Raw genomic sequence first — 16,316 nt, 5'->3', positions numbered from 1 at the left:
AGCAATAAGCAACTCACGGCTTCCTATGATACCTGTTTAAATTGCTTTATGTTGTTGTATATAATTAATGTAATTATATCTTAAAATGATATTTCCCACAAACTCAAAGGATTACGTTACGAACAAAAATAATAAACTACAGTAACTGTAATTGCGATGGAAACTTATATGACGGAAATTCGGGAATAATTTCGTGTGCGTTAAATAAAATAATAACAACATAAATCATATAAAAATGTCGTTCTATCCTTTCATGTGCTTCTTTATCCCTTTTTAATGTACTACCCCTTTCTAAAAGATACCACAACATTTTCTGATAACTTTTGGGTAAACTTTTGGCTTAGAGAAGCATGGAGGGTTCTTTGGATCAACACTTTATTTGAAGGATTCTGAAAGTTTTATTATAAGTCAGAAAAGTTTAAGATGGCAGTTATTGTAATCACATCTATAAAAAGATTACATTTTCAAAATTACGACTCTCTAAAGGAAAGGAAAGGGACAGTAAAAGAAACAAACGACAAGATCCAGAGAATAAAGAAAAAGAAAGGGACAGTAAGAGAAACAAGAGACAAGATCCAGAGTTGAAAGACAAGGAAAGAGACAGCATGAGAAACAAACGACAAGATCCAGAGTTTAAAGAAAAAGAAAGAGACAGTAAGAGAAACAATTAAGAGACGATGAAAATGAGAAAACCTTTAAAACCAACAATGTAATGACAAAGAAAATCGTGATTACTTATTTAAATAGGGAAAATACATTCAGATATGTTTTCAGTAATTCCATTTTAGTTTTTTGAATGGCAGACATTTTAGTTTGCCATCAATAAAAAAAATTGACAATGACGCAGTTTTATAATCGACAGTCACACTTTGGAACTGACTTTACATGTATCTATCAAGAGTTTACCAAACCACTCCCGGTTAACTTATCGTGCACAGACATAATATATGATGAAAATAGGATCATGGAGCAATATTGTACCCTCCTTAGTATAAATCTAAAGATGATCGCATATTTTCAGCGTAAATTGTTAAAAAAAAAAATGAAAGACTGCATAAAATTAACCTTATGCATATCGACGAAAGGGGGTGTTTAAATTATGACCGCTTCTTTATGACAAACAATAGCAAATGAGGTTATTGCACGTCCAGTCCGTACATAGAGGTGTCTGTATGATTGAAAATGGTTGCGTTATATTGCTCTCTGTTTGACATACCTCCGGCGGTTTTCACATGATACACATCAACACCAGGAAACGTCTACCGTCTGTGTCAGACTGCTCATCGACCAAAGACAGGATTATCTGCTTTATTCCTCAGATCATCACACAATAGGTGACAAACAGGTGCTCCCTGCAAAGGTCAAGATTTCAACAAGTTTATGATCTGTGGGACTGTTATGTCTTAAATTATTGCTATTTTTACATTGTCGTATTTTTTAAAATCTATATTCTTAACTTTTTTTGTGCAAACAAAGAAACAAAAAGAAACACAGCATACCTATCGAACATATAGAGCAAATGTATTTGTTTTCAATACACATATAAAACGTAATGTAGTCCTTTAATTTAAAGTAATCTTTAGTCCTGGACATCAAGCAGTCAGTGTAAAAGTGAACACGCTCTCACCCAAAATTATCATTTTTTCTAAGCTCTCAGAAAAGGGGTTAGTCCATAAGATTGGATTTAGTTGGTCAACGACATAAACTGAAAATGCTTAAATATCTTATGAAAGAGTTTCCATGATTTAAACTCTCTACTAGAAGTTTGCACATGCAATTGATGTCCCATGAAACCATACAGCGCTTTTGCTAAAGGACGGGGCCTAATTGTATCGAAAATACACATATATATTAATTCTGAAATAAAACTTTTAAGTTTTATTTTCTCATTGGTATCTGGCGGATTTTTTTTCAGGATCATACATTGTAATTAATAAACACATACCTCGACAAACATTATGAAATGTTTGCCTCTTCAGTCAGTGGTTAAAGTCCCAGGAAGAAACGTAGTCAACTTGGTCATATATTGAAAGCCTATGATTGAAAGTACATTAATTGCATTTGAAAGAATGTATTAAATCATTTATTGACAAGCTTAAACAAAATGAATAATAAACATTATTAAAATCATTAAACACTAAGATGAATTTTTATCACAACAGTGCAGACCAGTTCCTGGAAGGACAAAAAAAAATAACAGTGGTGAATATTATAACAAATTAAACTGCTTATTGCATTCAATAAGTGTGAAATGTTCATTTGATATCCCATGTTGTCAAGGTTGTGGTGAATAATGATATACTTTCACTCTCCTAATATAAACATCACGTGCTGGCACCTTTACGGGAAACTTTCAGACGAACGGTCTCGCAGGCAGGCAAAAGCACACAATACGAGCTTTAACTATACAGTAGTTATGATAAAAACGAATTTAACTGTCATTGAAACGTTTTTGTCTGTAATTCACAGAGTGATAAAATTTTATTTATTTAACAATATATAAATATTTTCTTCCTTGACACCTGCTATGTCCTGAAATATAATTTATTCATTTCCTGAAAATGTATATTATACGTGTCACATCTTTTTGTTAAAGAAACATATAAGAAAATGCCCACGGCGGCTCAACAAATAGGAAAGTGGAAAAATAAACCTTAACCATGACGGAATGGTCTCTGATTTACCGGTTAATATTAACATATACTTGCTATAGTGTATTAAAGGAGATACAATGTTTTGAAGTATACATGTTCATTTAATTACAATGAAAAGGCAAAAGGAAAAACTGCAGCTAGTTATAGATTTATAATGTTCCCAAAAATCATTCAGACTTTTTTCGTTAAATTTTTTTTTTCAAAACATTTAAAAAATGAAATATTCACGATTTGAAATGAGATTCTATCAAAAGACAATACATATACTTGCTAATTTCTCATTTTATATAAAAGTTTATGAATACTGTATACGGGGAAATTTTTGCTCCCGTTTTATTTTCGCCCCTTTCGCCCCATCCTTCTTTGGGAGAATTTAAAACGGGGCGAATTCAAAGAATACAGTATGATTTCTTAAACAAAACTATGACTGGGTGAATTTAAAACAGGACCAATGTTTTTTCAAGTGTAAAGGGGCGATAATAACACAGGGCGAAAATAACCCTGTATACAGTAACTTGCCATTTTCTTACCATACATCCGGTCAGTTATTACTAAATGAGTGCTTTTGAAAAAAAAGAAAGCCTAATGTAGATACACAGAAGTTATTATCAAAAAATATCAAAATTAGCATTACTTTCAAAACACTGAGTATTTCACTGTCTATACAGTACATTTGATTCACTTGGTACAAAGTATTGTAAAATGGAGACGAATTCAGCATAGGGGAAGGGCTTATTCCAGCTAAGAATGAAGCCATAAAAAACACGTTTTACATAGCAAATCTTTGATCTTAGCGGGTTAGTATACTAGGCATGTAATCTTCATTCCTTGACTGAATTCTTTTCTTTTTGTATGTGTTTAACCAAACAATATAAAGTACACTGTTAAATACTTGGTGAATCAAAATATCACCAGATTTAAGAATCCCTTTAAGTTACTACTACAAAGTTTTAAAAAGGCTTTCTATTTATGGTAGCAGTAATTTTGAACATCTGCATGTAACAGTAAGCTTAATTTTTAAGTAGATCAGCTAAACTGGAGGTTATCCATAATTAACCAGAAGTCTCTGTCGAGACTGTAGCTCTACTGGTTTGTACTCATAATAAAGGAAGAGAAAAGTAGCAGTTGGGACATAAAACTTTCCTAAAGCAATAAACAGAATAATGATCCTCGATTGAGTCTCTTTTTGTGGCAAGATTGCGATAAGACTACAACTGTAGGAGTAGCTTTTAATAAAATTTTACAGAATTTTCAATTTTAGTTACCATGGCATCATCATTCATCAAAATCAAAAACACAAAACTGATAAATATGTATCTCAGTGTAGTCTACTTGCATACCAAATTATATTAAAATCAAACTAAAACTGTATTTGGAGTAGCATTTTAAAAGTATTTCACAGAAATTTCTATTTTTAGTATTTTAAACCACAGCAACACCATTCATTGAAATCAAAAACCGATACTAAGAATTATGTATCTTAGTGTAGTCTACTTGTGTGCCAAGTTATACTGAAATCAGACCAAATCTGTAGGAGGAGTAGCATTCAAAAGTATTTCACGGAAATTTCTATTTTTAGTAACCATGGCAACAGCATTCATCGAAATCAAAAACTGATAAACAGAATTATGTTTCTTAGTGTAGTCTACTTGTGTGCCAAGTAATACTGAAATTAGACCAAATCTGTAGGAGGAGTAGCATTTCAAAAGTATTTCACGGAAATTTCTATTTTTAGTAACCACGGCAACACTGTTCATCGAAATAAAAAAAACAATATCTAGAATTATGTTTCTTAGTGTAGTCTACTTGTGTGCCAAGATATATTGAAATCAAACCAAAACTGTAGGAGGAGTAGCATTTTAAAAGTATTTCACAAAAATTTCTATTTTTAGTAACCACAGCAACATTGTTCATCGAAATCAAAAACTGATACACAGAATTAAGTATCTTAGTGTAGTCTACTTGTGTGCCAAGTAATACTGAAATCAGACTAAATCTGTAGGAGGAATAGCATTTCAAAAGTATTTCATGGAAATTTCTATTTTTAGTAACCACGGCAACACCGTTCACCAAAATCAAAAACTGATATACAGAAATATGTATCTTAGTGTAGTCTACTTGTGTGCCAAGTAATACTGAAATCAAACCAAAACTGTAGGAGGAGTAGCATTTTAAAAGTATTTCACAGAAATTTCTATTTTTAGTAACCAAGGCAACAACGTTCATCGAAATCAAAAACCGATATACAGAATTATGTATCTTAGTGTAGTCTACTTGTGTGTCAAGTTATATTGAAATCAGACCAAAACTGTAGGAGGAGTAGCATTTTGAAAAATTGTTTACAGACGGACAGACAGACAGACAGACGAACTGACGACGGACGCATTACTATCGCATAAGCTCTTCTGGTCTCTGACCAGTAGAGCTAAAAACGGCATGTATCATAAAAAAGAAGGGTCATTGTTATTAAATGCATGTTATGATAATTAAATTATATTATTAGATAATTAATCCAACAATTTAGATAAATGTTTCATAAAAATTCATTTATGTACCAGGAGAACTGTAAAATATTATATATAGTGCGTAAGTTTCAATGTACTTACTGTAGCACCACCTGAAATATTCTTGACTCTTGTATTGAAGTAACTGTCAACGTTTTCACTGGTTATCAACGATGGTTTGTGGCTGAATATGGTTTTTTTTTCAAAATGAGTGAATATTTTTTTTCATCCCTGGACCTAGGCGAGGGGTGAAAACATACAACAGGGTGGATATAAAATCATATCTAACCACAAACGATGGGAATTTTTTTTAATCATTTGCACACTATGCTCCTCTAATGATGTATAAGATGAATTTCTTTTCATATTAAAATGTCCATTTTATGAAAAGCTGAGAAGTATGTACATTAAGAGGTATTATTATGTCAAACTAAGTGTATGTAAAGTTGTAAGTTTAATGAGTAGTCAAAATGTAAAAGAGTTGTCTAATTTGGGAAAATTTTTATATAAAGCTACAGCTCTACGAAAGTCTAATTTTATGGCAAGCCCTTTTACTATTTATTCGTAAAATAAATTTTTCTTTCAAAATGAGAGATATCTCTCTAGCATAGAGAGATATCTCTTTAGCTTATGGAGATATCTCTTTAGCTTATAGAGATATCTCTTTGACTAATAGAGATATCTTAATACTTTAGAGAGATATCTCTTTCAACAAAAGAGATATCTCTTTTTGAAAGAGAGATATCTCTTTTAGTAAGAGAGATATCTTTATAAGCTAGAGAGATATCTCTTTAAACGAGAGAGATATCTCTTTAAGTTAGAGAGATATCTCTTTAACAAGTTTAAAAGAGATATCTCTCTTAATTAGAGAGATATCTCTTTAGATTTTCAAAAAGAGATATCTTTCTAAGCTAAAGAGATATCTCTTTTAATGAAAGAGATATCTCTTTTCCAATCACCCTTAAAATAAAATAACTAATTCTCCCGTTAAAAACGAAAGCGAAACAGGAAGTAATGTCTGTTAAGTCGTTCGTTTTCTGGTTATTGAAAAGAAGAGGATAAAAAATGGACTGATTGATACGGGTAAACAACGTTTAATTGCTTTATTGTTTTAAGCGAAAGTAACAGGATTTCAAACCAAAACGTCCCCCAAAGATTTGTTCCATATTATATTTATTTCATACAGCTGAGCCGGGGAATGCGAAGTCAATAAAAACAAATTCGAAATAGGCCTACATGCACCCAATTTCATCGATCACGGGAATACAGGATTGATTACTACGTTGATTAAACATAATCCTGATAGAATTAATGTTCTTTTTTAATTAATTAATTTTAATTAATTAATACTCCAAAATAAAAACGTCCAAATAATAATTTATTTTAAAAAATCATATACCGTAATCACAGGGACTTGCTCCCGGCATGTAATAATAATTTATTTTAAAAAATCATTCAATACTTCTTCCATGTAAACAGGGATGTATATATTATATTCCTTCAATATTAACTGTAGGACGTTAAACGACATACATGTACGATCAATATATTAACTGTAAAGCCTTATGACCCCCTTCCCAAACACAGGCACCTGAAGTATGGATAATACCCCCCCCCCCATTTTTTATATTTTTTTTTAAAATTTAACAAAAAACAGGGGGGGTATTATCCAAACTTCAGGTGCCCGTGTTCCCAAATTCTCTTACAATTATGAGAAAGACATTTTATTTTCTTAAAATAGGCATTAGAAATAGGAATTTTCTTATTTGTCTTAGCTAGAACAATCCCCAATTTATCCAATGTTGTCACCAAACAGGTCTGCACTGGGTCCATAAGACATTCATCATTCAATGGTAGAACATTTTATCTACATTTGTCATATTTTACAGAGATCCAGGAGGTACTGAAAAAGGGACAATGCTTCGACTGAATGTGTCATCCATGTATCAGTATAGACCTGTTAATGAGGCATATCCAATAATTCTTATACTCATGAAGAGTGTGGCAATTAACTCCCAAGTAGTTAAGGATGGCACTCATTTTAAATCAGGTACAGGATAATTTTTTGGGCTGCACTTTTCTTTACTTCAATATTTCAAACTTACTAGTTAAGTATCAAGTCCACAAAAGCTCAAACACCTTGGTGAATCAATGGACCATAATGATAGTTAAATTTGTCATATGCTTTCTTATTAAATTATCAATTTGGAATTTGATTGGTAAAAAACATTTATTAACAAGTACAATTCTTCTACTGTGTGCCTGTCATCCCAACAATTGCTAATGCACATCGATAGGTTCTCCATGAAAATTGCTAACTGCGCAGAATGGTTGCACATTTTTTCAATGAACGACATTTTCTTAACATTGAATCCTTCAGTATAACAAGACAAATATTACATGCTTATTTTAATACAATATAAATAAACTTAAGAACAAATTTAAGGATTGAAGTTTAATTTGTATATTTGGTAGTTACATGCGTAATTAGTTTTATATATAAAGGATGTACACAAACATTTTATAACATTGAAAATACAAAAAAGTATTCTCTTAATTTCTTGTAGATCCTCACTTCTAGGATGTTTTCCATGTTCTTGTGAAAAGTGTTTTACATGGGCTACATGGCACCATTCAGCTACAAATACTTTGCCGGTGGAACTGTGACATCAACCAACTGCTCATGCCACTGCTAATTGGCAGAATTTCCTTTGGGACAAGCAAACTGTTTCAAATATTTTACAGCTGCAAGTTAGTACTTATGAAATTTTGTTTGCGGGAAGCTAAAAGCTAATGAGTACTGAAAATACAAGCCAGATGAAGTACAAAAGTGTTGATACAAGTCATTTAGAATTTTCAATTCTTTGCAGGTAGTGATGAGTGTACTGGAAGTTTTTTCGGGATCTTGTCCGACACCATAGGTACAACTGGTCACTGTGCTTTCTTGGTTATATAAGCAGGCATATTGTTAAAGCGGTGACACATGTAGCTTCAAATGATGCTTGACTGTTTAAGTGTTTTTCTTTGATTTATAAGTAAACCTGGATTGATCTCTGATGCAGTAATATAGAGCCATGTCTATTCTTTAATATTCCATCATCCCACTTCACAAAGTACTGAAATAAAAATGATTTTGATTTTAAAAATTTTTGGTTTTTATATGTAACATAAAATTCTACAGAAATTCAAATATTAAAACTACTTCAAAACAAGATGTGTTTGTGAAACACTGTGCACCAGGCGGCAACAAATTCAAACAAGTTTTTTTAAGCATATAGGTCATAGTCAAGGTCACAAGGTCATTGGCCTTGGTGTCATTTGAAAGAGCTTAATTAGTGGAGTATGCAAATCAAATATGAAGTCTCTATCTTTAACGGTACAAAAGGTATGGTGAAAGTTCAAAATGGTATTTATAGCATTAAATTTCCCCCAGAGAGATACGCGTGAGGTAGATTTTTACCTACACCCTCCCCTCTCCAGATATGGGTGGGGTAGTATTTACTTATCCGCTGAGAGATAAGCGTGAGGTAGATTTATAAGTCACATTAAAGGTCAAAAGTTCACTGGCCTTGGTGTCATTTGAAAGAGCATAATTAATGAAGAAGGCATTCCAAATATGATTTCTCTATCTTTAATGTATCAAAAGTTAAGGCGAAAGTTAAAAAAAAGAAGCTATTTTTAGCACATAGGTCACAGTCAAGGTAACAAGGTCATTGACCTTGGTGTCTTTTGAAAGAATTTAATTAGTGGAGTAGGCATATTCAATATGAAGTCTGTATCTCTCATGGTTCAAAAGTTATGGCAGAGGTTAAAGTTGACAAAAGACAGACAGACATAGAAACAGGATATAAACAATAGACAATAATTCACTTATTTTATGATTGTGTATATTAATGTGACTGAATTTTGGAATCAATTTGTACAAAGGTTTAGTGTCATTGAAAAAGATTACAAAATATCCAAAAGAACTGTTTTACTTGTTAATATAGAAGGAAGTTGTTTAGAAAATTTTTCTTTTATTAGTTGCAAAAAATTTTATTTTCTATTCAAGATCACAAGATAGTAAGCCATTATTTATTGATGCAGTAAAGTTATTCAAGTATTACAGAAACATAGAAAATTGTTGTGAAAAAGTTTTTCAATGTAAGGACAAAATACTCAGTAAATGGGTCCTGTATGATAATGTGTACAACAAGTGATGAAAAAATCAAAATTGTAATTTTTTTGTTAATTTATATCTACACATTTGGGTACATCTGTTTTGTTTTTGGAAAAATTGTATGTTTAACTGTCATATGTTTACATATATGTACATTTATTATGCCCCCCCCCCTTTGAAGAAAGGAGGGCATATTGCTTTGCTGCTGTCTGTCAGTCCATTTAGTTTCCATTCATTTTCTTCACAACCATTGCACTGAAATGAAATTTGGTATACAGCCTTACAGGTATATCAGATGAATATCTAGGTCAAGTTCTGTTTTGGGTATGATCATCGCGCCATTTTTGACAGAGTTATACCCCTTCGCTTTAGAAAAATTCCAATTACTTGCAGTTTCTGTTCATTTCCTTTGCAGAGGTTGCACATAGTGAAATGCAATTTAGTATACAGATTTATCAGATGATCATGAATATCTAGGTCAAGTTCTCTTTTGGGTATGCTTGCACCATTTTTGACAGAGTTTTATGCCTTTTTGGACTTAGATAAAAAATTCCAATGTGGGGGGAGGGGGGCATAAGTATTTTACAAACATCTCATTATTTTTAATTTTAGAAAGTGCACTGTGTGAGTGTGTGCAATTGTGGTGGTGAGTGGGTGAAAATTGTCTTGTGTTTGTACAGTGTATATATGGATATGGAAAATGCTTCAAAATAAAGCATTTAAAAAAAAGTTTTGGAAAGTATGGCAATCATATACCATGCAGTACTAAGAAATGCTAAATAAAAGGCTGCTTAGAAGAAGAAAAAAATAATTAAAACTACCGATCAAATAAGTATTAAATGTAAATCTTTTAAGATGAAGGTTTTGCTTTGTCAGATTCTTTGCTTATAGGGACACTTACCTTTAATAATGTCATGACAGGTGAGGCACATGGCTGGTCTTCATGCTGGATCAGTTCTTAGTTAAAACCATCCAGTATTGCCCCAAGATTGCCAGATGTACAGACAAAACCTGTAATTTAGCAAGCTTCTGTAATATGCCAACTGAATTATTACATAGGCCATAGTTGTATGTGCAACTGATAATGATGTAGGACTAAGGTGCCTGACAAATAATGAGTTATAAATCTTACAAATATCCATTTATTTGATACAAATCTTAACTTTCTTCATTAAATTTTATCAATGATTTTACAAGAAAATCAGAATAAAAATTGTCCTTTTTATACATAAAAAATATTTTCATTTAAAATCTTTTTATTTAAAAATATTTGTTGCATTTTCATATTTAGGGTACCCTTCCTAGGCCAACAATAAAAACATAGGTAATCAAAGATTACGAAGCTCACCTCGACGAATGTTATCAGTTTAAGTAATGCAAATCTCACATCATATTTTCTTAATTTTTAGTATTCATCCCAACAACAATATTCTTGCAAGTTGTGTTTAACCCCATAAAAGGCATATACACATTTCTAAGCCTGTAGCGTGAAAAATATGTATATGTATAGTGTAAACAAATATTCATAACTGTTTATACTGCATATATCAAGGTCTTCAAGTTCATTCTGATTGATCTGTTCCCAAAACTTTAACCAAGTCTCTTGTATGGAAAATATAGGTCAGATCCAGCATCCGAAGCAAGTCTGATAGTGTCCATCCTTAGATGCATCATCCATGCAAGTTTGGTTAAGCTAGGGCTTATAGTTACTTGGGAATGAAAATGTACGTCAGATCCAGCATCCGAAGCAAGTCTGGAAGTGTCCATCCCTAGATACATCAATCATGCAAGTTTAGTTTAGCTAGGGCTTAAAGATACTTGGGCATGTAAATAAAGGTCAGATCCAGCATCCGAAGCTAGTCTGGTAATGTCCATTCCTAGATGCATCATTCATGCAAGTTTGGTCCAAATAGGGCTTATAGTTACTTGGGAATGAAAATGTAGGTCAGATCCAGCATCCGAAGCAAGTCTGGTAGTGTACATCCCTAGATGCATCATCCATGCAAGTTTGGTCCAAATAGGGCTTATAGTTCCTGTGGAATGGACCTGCTCCAAAAACTTTAACATGGTCACTCATCTGGAAAATGTAGGTCAGATCCAGCATCCGAAGCAAGTTTATTAGTGTACATCCCTAGATGCATCATCCATGCAAGTTTGGTTCGGGTAGGGCTTATCGTTCCTTGGGAATTGACCTGCTCCAAAAACTTTAACCTGGTCACTCATCTGGAAAATGTAGGTCAGATCCAGCATCCGAAGCAAGTCTTGTATTGTACATCCCTAGATGCATCATCCATGCAAGTTTGGTCTGGGTAGGACTTATAATTCCTTGGGAATGGACCTGCTCCAAAAACTTTAACCTGCTCCAAAAACTTTAACCTGGTCTTTCATCTGGAAAATGTAGGTCAGATCCAGCATCCGAAGCAAGTCTTGTATTGTACATCCCTAGATGCATCAACCATGCAAGTTTGGTTCAGGTAGGGCTTATAGTTACTTGGGAATGGACTTGCTCCTAAAACTTTAACCTGGGACGCCGACGCCGATGCCAACGCCGGGGGTATAGCATAAGCTCATCTCGACTTCGTCGAGGTGAGCTAAAAATGATTTGTTTGATGTACTCTGACCGACCTGTTAAAATAGCCCCTACCCATTTGCATTCATTTCTTGGGGGCACTTAAAATTTTTTAACACCCCCCTTAATTTCCATAGATGTTTTAAAGATAAGGTATCATATTTTTTTAGGATGCTTTTTAATTTATAAATACAAAGTCTTTGTTACTAAATGAAAACATTAACAGATTTCTGAGTCTGTGGTTTTAAATATGACAGTTATCAATTTATTCAATGCTGTAAGACATAAGAAAAAAAAAACTAGAAATATGTCCACAGGACAGGAATGCCCGCCAAGGGTATATTAGTCATGCAAAATGAAAATTTGTATGAAATTTGATCAGAATATCTTGAAAAATGTTACAGTTGAATTACTTACATCAGTATGTATCAGCATATGAAGTTTGACACTAATTTCAGAGATGTGAGGTCAAGGTCAAATAAAAGGTCAATGTCATGTTGATGCAGTTGAATTGCTTACATCAGAATGTATCACCATATGAAGTTTGACACTAACTTAGGAAAATTGAGGTCAAAGTCAAAAGAAAGGCCAAGGACAAAAAATGTTTGTTTCAGTTGAAAAGCTCTCATCAGTATGGTAAGTTTGATACAGTAAATCTCGTTTCGTACGAACACGAATATTGCGAATTCATGGGTATAGCGAAGTCATCTTGGATTCCCAGCTATAAAATTTCAATGAATTTCTTATACGATTATAATGAATTATGGATATAGCGAAGTAATTTCATAGGTCCCAGCAACTTTGTTATAACCGAGTTTTGCTGTAACACCATCTTGAATGGTATGTTTAAAACTAAGTTAAACACTAATTTAAGAAAAAGTGAGGTCAAGGTCAAAGGAAAGGTCAAGGACAGAAAATGTTGATGCAGTTGCATAGCTCTTATCAATATCTATCAGCAAAGTTTGATGAAATATCCTGTATAGTTTCTTTGAAACTGGGCTTTGAACTGAGCTAAACGCAAAGTGTGACGCATGGAGAGAAAGACAGAAGACAGACATGACAAACACTATATGCCCAGGCCATAATCATGGTGGGGCATAAAAAAAACTACCGGTACCTACCAACCTACCTGCCAACCTTGATAAAAGTGGGTAGGAGTACATCAAACAAATATATTTTTAAAGCTGGCCAGTTGTTGACTAGTATATTAGTCATTTTGATATGCTATGTCTTATAAAAAATAAATTTTATATTTGTCTTAGAACTTATTTGTTGCATCAATTTCATACCTGTATTTGATTTGCATTGTTTTGGATGCTGATAATTCAAAGTCATGATCAGTATAGTCTTAGGCGCTGCTGACTTTGGATCTTTTAGGAACTGCATCTTTTATCTGTGTTACTGGTTCTCTTTTACCTCTGCTATAAATAAGTTTTAGTGTATACAGTTGTGTAATATCAGTGAATAAATTGAACAGACAGATTGATTGTTTATTGTTTATCATTCCTCTCAAGAATTTTTCACTCATATGGAAACGACAGTAGAGAGCTGCAAATTTTGTCCTAATGACCTATACTCAGCACTCAGGGCCATTGACTGATTGAGCAGGAAGGGATCTTTTTTGTGCCAACACCTGACCTACTGCAACAAGGGGCCACAGTTATACTGTATCATCCAAAAGACAGGTCTCCACATCCCACAGTGGGATTCAAACTCATGATGTAAGGATCAACACCTTATTTCGCGACTCTACTAGAGCAGACACTCTAACCACTGTGCCATGCAGGCGAATTTGAACAGACAGAAAAATTTACCAAAATCCATAAACCATGTTCTATAAACAGGAAACATACTCTCTAAAGTGAGAAATATGGTCATCTAAATTTTATTTTATGCAGAGAGATGGCAAAATGTATGAACATGAAAGGGTCAAGGTTGTTGTGTTCTAAAGAAAGGTCTTGTATCAAAGATTACGTATGGGAAGTATGAAAGCACTGGCCCTTACCGTTCAAAAGTTATGGCCAAGGTTAAAGTTTGTAAAAAGTAGGTCAAACTTTAAGGTCAAGGTCAAAGGGTCAAGATTCTTGATATCCAATGAAAGGTATTGTCACAAGGATTACACATGTGAAATATGAAAGCTCTAGCCCCAACTATTCAGAAGTTATGGTCAAGGTTAAAGTTTGTAAAAAGAAGGTCAAACACCAAGGTCAAGGTCAGATGGTCAAGGTTCTTGAAATCAAATGAAAGGTCTTGTCACAAGGATTAAATTTGTGAAGTATGAATGCCCTAGTCCTAACCCTTCAAAAATTTCTGTCAATGTTGTATTTTTAAAGTGGGTCAAACTCCAAGGTCAAGGTCAAAAGGTCAAATTTGGTGGTACCCAAAGAAAGGTCTTTACACAAGGAATATACATATGAAATATGAAAGTCATAGCTCCACTAAATCAAAAGTTATGGGCAAGGTGAAAGTTTTTGCAGACAAACAGAGAGACAGACAGACACGACAAAAACTAATTACCCCCGAAACTTCGTTTACGGGGGCATAAAAAGTATATTAAAAAATTACCCAAACAAAAGTGATGCAGCCACAATATCATAAATATGACGTTCGTTCCCATCAATGACAAAACTCCTCCTCTATAATCAGCTGATGAATAACATCTCGGATTCAAGAGAAATCTGTTAACAAATTAAGGCAAAAGATAATTTTGAAACTATTTCATTCGGTTAAGAATAAAACACTTCATTTTCCCTCAAAATAAACAAGAAACGGATGACACTCTCTGATTTGTTTACCTGTATTTCGATCGAAATATTCCTGGTGGACGCTCGCACCCAATTTCTTATGACATGAAATTCATACATCGTAAGTCGGACAACCCTTCGGCTTTGTAAAACTATTTAATTTCCCCCTGAAAGCTGTGTGTAAACCAGAAACATGCTGAACTCAATACACATTCACCATGACCATGTGCGAGGAAGTGAAAATTATCGTAAAATCTCGCGAGTCACGTGACGAGACTTACACAGACTCTGGACCGAATTTTCTCAGCTTTTGAAATAATGAATTAAAAGTTCACTTCCGGTAAAGGGAGAAGTCATTTCAAATGGAATTTAAATAAACATAATGAAGAGAGATATCTCTTTGCAATAAAGAGATATCTCTTTTTGCTTCAGAGATATCTCTTTTAGACCCTTTTGAAAGATATCTATTTCACTTTGAGAGATATCTCTTAAGATAAACTTAGAGAGATATCTCTTTTACTTAAAGAGATATCTCTTTAACTTGGAAAGATATCTCTCTAAGTGAAAGAGATATCTCTCTAGGTGAAAGAGATATCTCTCTAGTTGAAAGAGATATCTCTCTAACGATCAGAGATATCTCTTTAGCGTTCAGAGATATCTCTTATCACGAAAGAGATATCTCTCAAGGAAAAAGAGATATCTCTCAAAGAAAAAGATATATCTCTCTAAGTATAAGAGATATCTCTCTAACTTTAAGAGATATCTCTTTCTTATAGAGATATCTCTTTAGAATAAGAGATATCTCTTTAAGTTGAGAGATATCTCTTATTTTTAAGAGATATCTCTCTAAAATGAGAGATATCTCTGTAATTTTCAGATGAAATTTATTTTCCGAATAAATAGTAAAAGGGCTTGCCATACTAATTTGTAACTACTATTGATATTTATATCCTTTGTGTATTTTTGTATATAATATTTATTCTGTACTCTTTATCATGAACTTTAATCGTTTTTTACACATACACTGAAGCTATTTCATGCTCTACTCTGTTTAATATAATCAATTAATCCAAAGTATTGTATAATTAAATAATTCCATTTTCTCTGTGTGCTTGAGATCCATCATTCTAGAATAAAAAAGTAATGACATATTTTTTTTCTACATTGGACTAAAAATTGACACGTAAATAGAAATGAAATTTTAAAAAATATTCGGTTAAGTAGTAAGAGGATATGATAATTGAACTGAGGGAATACACAATCCTCTAAAAATGAAATGCTTAAAAAGGAGAAAATTAACTATGGATTTTTGTTGTTTAACGCTGAATCGGTAATATTTTAGCCATTTTGATTAAATCACATACTTGGTATAAAGAATCAGCAATATAACCATCTGAGCTGTGCTCTTTTCGTATATAACTCTTTTACCTGACTCATGGTTATCAGTGGATCGCTGGTCCAACTAAATCTCAACATATAGTTACCTCAAATTCCTTGACGTTTTTATTTCCTGAAAACCGAAAATTAAATAAGCTCTGAATACATTTGTTATGTTTTTAGTTTATTTAATAAAATATTCTGCCAGGAAGGACAATATCTGGAGTAAATTATGTATTTGTTTATTTGTAATTACCTGGAATATATGTATTAGACATACGTCTTGCGATCTTTGGCACAGGGTCTGTT

General features: G+C 33.0%; 1 long non-coding RNA gene across 1 annotated transcript; it reads right to left on the bottom strand.

Annotated features, from left to right (window-relative positions):
• Positions 1–9,289: 9,289 nt before the first annotated feature.
• Positions 9,290–14,906, bottom strand: LOC134268940 (uncharacterized). Its single transcript, XR_009992469.1, has 5 exons — positions 14,682–14,906; positions 14,452–14,564; positions 13,176–13,307; positions 10,219–10,328; positions 9,290–9,572 (listed from the first exon to the last, which is right to left on the bottom strand). It is a non-coding gene; the product is annotated as an uncharacterized LOC134268940 (long non-coding RNA).
• Between the last annotated feature and the right edge of the window lie 1,410 nt (positions 14,907–16,316).

The sequence above is a fragment of the Saccostrea cucullata genome, unplaced genomic scaffold (genome assembly GCF_032062105.1).
Source record: "Saccostrea cucullata isolate Sc308-1 unplaced genomic scaffold, CSIRO_AGI_Scuc_v1 ctg687, whole genome shotgun sequence".
In the NCBI taxonomy this organism is placed as follows: Eukaryota; Metazoa; Mollusca; class Bivalvia; order Ostreida; family Ostreidae; genus Saccostrea; species Saccostrea cuccullata.
This window is presented reverse-complemented; position numbering and strand designations above follow the sequence as displayed.